Source organism: Buceros rhinoceros, unplaced genomic scaffold, assembly GCF_000710305.1.
Source record: "Buceros rhinoceros silvestris isolate BGI_N320 unplaced genomic scaffold, ASM71030v1 scaffold6451, whole genome shotgun sequence".
NCBI classification, from domain to species: Eukaryota; Metazoa; Chordata; class Aves; order Bucerotiformes; family Bucerotidae; genus Buceros; species Buceros rhinoceros.
In genome coordinates, this window is record NW_010394885.1 from 93,572 (window position 1) to 97,684 (window position 4,113).

The following is a 4,113-nucleotide window of genomic DNA, read 5'->3' on the forward strand; positions in this document are numbered from 1 at the left end:
TAGGGAAAAGAGAAGACTTGCACCACTGGGATTTAGATCATATTCCTTAATTTCTTCTACTGAATTTGTAGTGGAATACAAGGCCAGGATAGTTCATGTGTCATCCTCTAATTTTTCCCTCATGGAAGCTAAACACAACTCTCTAAATAGAGAAAACTTGTGCCTGGTACCCTTGCATGAAGTAAGATGTAAACCAAAACCAAAAACAAACAAATAAAATCATAACCAAGCATCTAATATGGCACTGAACTGCTGATTTTTCCAAAGAGCTCATATGTCTTGTGGGATAGCATTTTTTTAGAAATACGGCCCATAATGTAACAACATAGAAAAAAAGGTTTTACGTACATGTGTGTATAAAAATATGTATGCAATATATATATATATGCATATATACGCATACATAAGCTTAAAAGTGGCATGGCTGTTACAGTTCTAAGTCACTTGCTAGCTAGATTTGCTCCATATTTATAGTGTTAGACATACTTTAAGATTTTCGTCATGGTAGGAGACAAATTAATGGCACAGTTGCTTAGAAAATAATTGCCAGGCATTTTGGGGCACGTATTGATAGTATGTTGCTTGATTTAACTTGCTTAGGCACCACAGATCTCTAAGTGCTTTCCTTGTCTCAGCCCCTCTCTGCCACTTCAGAGCACCACAGCAAAAGCCAGGCTTAGCTTGGTTCTAGGCAGCTGGTGGGAGAGCTAAAACCTGAGCAGCTCACTTGCCTTTTGCCATTGACAAAATTTTTTGGATCTGTTGGTCTTTAAGTTCAGTGCTGGTGCTCCCTGCTGGTTTTTTGTTGTGCTCTGCATTCTGTTCTATGAGTTGGTTTTGCAGAGTGTTTATGTCCCGGAGGATGAGATTTCATTTTGAACTCAATTAGGAGTAAAGGGCTACTTCAACACTGTCCTCAATAAACCCTTGTTTGACTAGCAGAAAGCTCTGCTTGCTCTGAGCCAAAGGACTGACGTAGGAGTCGTGTCGGTAGAGGACTGACAAGGCACAGCAGGAGCTGAAGAGGGAAAACATTCAATCAAGGCAATGGTAAGGAAGAAGAAGGGTTTGAGCACAATAAGGGGGAAAGCGCAGCCGTTCACTCAGTGCACAGGCATTTGTTTGACTCAGGTGACAAACTGAAAACATTCCAGGCCTTTTCTCCACCTCAAGGAGGAGTAGAAAGTCCCCCTCCTTTTCTGGCTTTCCAGAGGAAAAGGGCTCCAGGATGCAGGTCTGGTCAGCTCAGCTCAGGCCCAGGCAGACATTTCCCCCCGGCATTGCTCTGTGCTGAAGTGACAGATCAGCTTGCGTCGCTGCTCTTGATGCAGTAGCTGCACCAGGCTCCCTTCCTGAGAGGAGAAATGCACTTGGAGAGAGAAATCTTCACATAGGCCCTTTGTTTCTCCTGTCCCTTTGTCCGACCAGTGTCCACAGGCACAGGGATCCTGAGCAACCTGATCTAGTTGAAGATGCCCCTGCTCACTGCAGGGGCATTGGACTGGATGGCCTTTAAAGGTCCCTTCCAACCCAAACCATTCTATGATTCCACTGGGGCTGAGGTGCTGGAAATGCAAGTGGTGTGAGCACGGGCACGCAAAGCCTACCTGCAAGAGGCAAAGTGGCATGTTCCTCCCTCCCTTGCACTAGCAGATGTGAGACGTGGACCTGGCATTTGACCACATGTGTAATGTGAAGCCACTGCACCAGGTGCTGAAGTGCCAAGGGCAAAGCAATATCATCCCTCCCCTTCTGTACAAGATTTACAGATAAAGTCATGTGGTGGACCATGCTTGTGCCATGAAATAGGCACTGATGAAGGCCAGTTGGTTTGCCTTATTAAGGGGAAGCGAAGATGTTGGAGATATCGTAGTTTAAGGTATTTACATAAATAAAAAAATTCTGAAAGCAGAGAGGATCCTATAGTTTAACCAGAAGAGAGGTAAATTCAGGCTAGAAACAAGTTGCTTGTTTCATCCAGTGACGCTGGAGTTCAAGCTGCAAGATCATTTTACAGTAGCAGAAACCAGTGAGTGAAACAGCCTTGTCCTTTCACTGCTTCAGTGCTTACTTCAACTCCCACAACGCTCCTCTCTTGGACACTTCAGCACAAGTGTTTTCAAGGCTTGTAAATAGAGAGAGTCCAAGTTAGTTTCCCTCTCAAAAAAGAAAGGTTTGTTTTAACCTGGATCAGCATCCCAGTTTGATTCCCCATGCCATCTTGAATGCATAGGATAACTGGAGGAAGTGAGCAGCTTGGGGTGAGACTGAGCATCTGGGGGCTAAGGGCAAGATCCTTTTTTGTGGTTCCATTTTGGCTGACAGTGATGGTGAAAGAACAGCCTAATCCCATACCAACTCCATCGCTTGTGAGGAAACCAAAATAAAATCTCTAAGAAGTATATTCTAGCTCAACAAGGTGGACCAATTCTGTGAAAATCACTTTTTCTATGGTACCTGATGATAAGACTCATGCTGCTTTCAAAGAGCTGCCCTTTCCTGTGGGTTCATACGTGATTCACAGCAGCTGACTGGTGACAGATTCCACCTCATCCCGTGGAAGAGGCCTACAATGGGGAGATCACTTCCTCCTGTGGTGGGTAGAGGAAGTCACTCTGGTTTGAGACGTTTAAAATGTGGAGTGCTTGAGAATTTACCATCTTCTGCCAAGCAAGGTGTCTCAGGACTCTAGCAGCCCACATTTCTCTGCTCGTCTGAAGTGTGACTTCCAATATATTAATTTGTAGATGAATGGAGATGTTCATGTAGTCTGGCTTTTGACGTCTTTTTCATTGGGTTACTTTTTTAGGAACAGAGGTGAATATGGCTTACAAAAACAAAGGTAAGTCCTTTAAAGAACAAAAACTCAAAAACGTAGTCTTCCGCAAACTAAGAGTTTCCGAATAATACTTCTATGCTCAACAACAATGAACTAAGAAGAATTTAAGAGGTTGGGAAATCAGCATTTTCTATGCTTACTTATTCTTTTAGATGAAGTCAATTGTATAAAAAAGGTGCTTGAGTAATGAATGGTAAGCTATTCATGACTTTTTTGAAGAAGAAATACAATGTGCCTTCTGTGAATATTAAGTAAAAGTAACCTTAGGGGGATGGGTTGGGCAGCGTGAGTCATACGAAGGTTTTGAATTATTGATGTTCTACAACCGTCAGCCCTTACAAGCTTGCACTGTTTATCTTAGTCCCTTCGAGGCAGGTGGAATAAGTTTCTGCAGATCCATATATATTTTCACGATAAGATACCATGACAGCACATGAAGGAATCTGCAGTTACACTGATTTTTGAACCACCTCTCTGCAGCACACAGCCCGTCTCGCAAAGAAGCATGTAGCCATGCTTTTCCCAGGGGCTATTCAGGCATGCTTTGTGTGCTCCAGCCCAGTACATTTCCATAAGCTATTCACAGGTGCCTATTTTGAAAACTCCTTGATTGCTTCAGGATGCGTTTCCACTAGTTGTTTCTCAGAGCTGAGTTTGACGAAGGCAATACCTACAGTTAATAAGCCTGCCCTACAAGGTATTGCACCTTCAATCTAAGAAACGAGAAAGTGTGAAGATTGGGACATGAAGTGCTCAAAAGTTACAAGGACGAATAATTAAACTGCTTACGTGTGGTCTATCCCAGCCACTTGCATGTATGCAGAGTGATGTGGTTTCCAACCACACGGCTGCGTGCTCTGTTTTCCGTGGCACGATGGCCCCTTTAGCGTGCTGGCTGGCTGGTGCTCATTGACTGGGTAGCAACTCATTACCGGTTCATTTTCAGCATTCAGTGTGTGGCCAAGGCCTTACTACAAACCAACTAAATGCTGCAGTGACTCCGCTCTAACAGATTTCCTCACATCCAGTTCGATTTACCTTATGCCACTATACAGCATTCATGCACTTGGAGATAAAATTCACCCTTCTGCAGCAAGTGGAGACGCTTAGGCTCTGTTGAAGGCTTCCCTGTGAGCTCCCCGAAGGGAGGTTGAGTGAAACTGCAATGGTCAATAGACCTTGGACTACTGGGGAGCTTCATCCCTGTGTTTTATGCGTGGTAGAAATGGGCAGGCACAACTAGGCTTTGACTATCATTAAGAGAATCAGCAGGA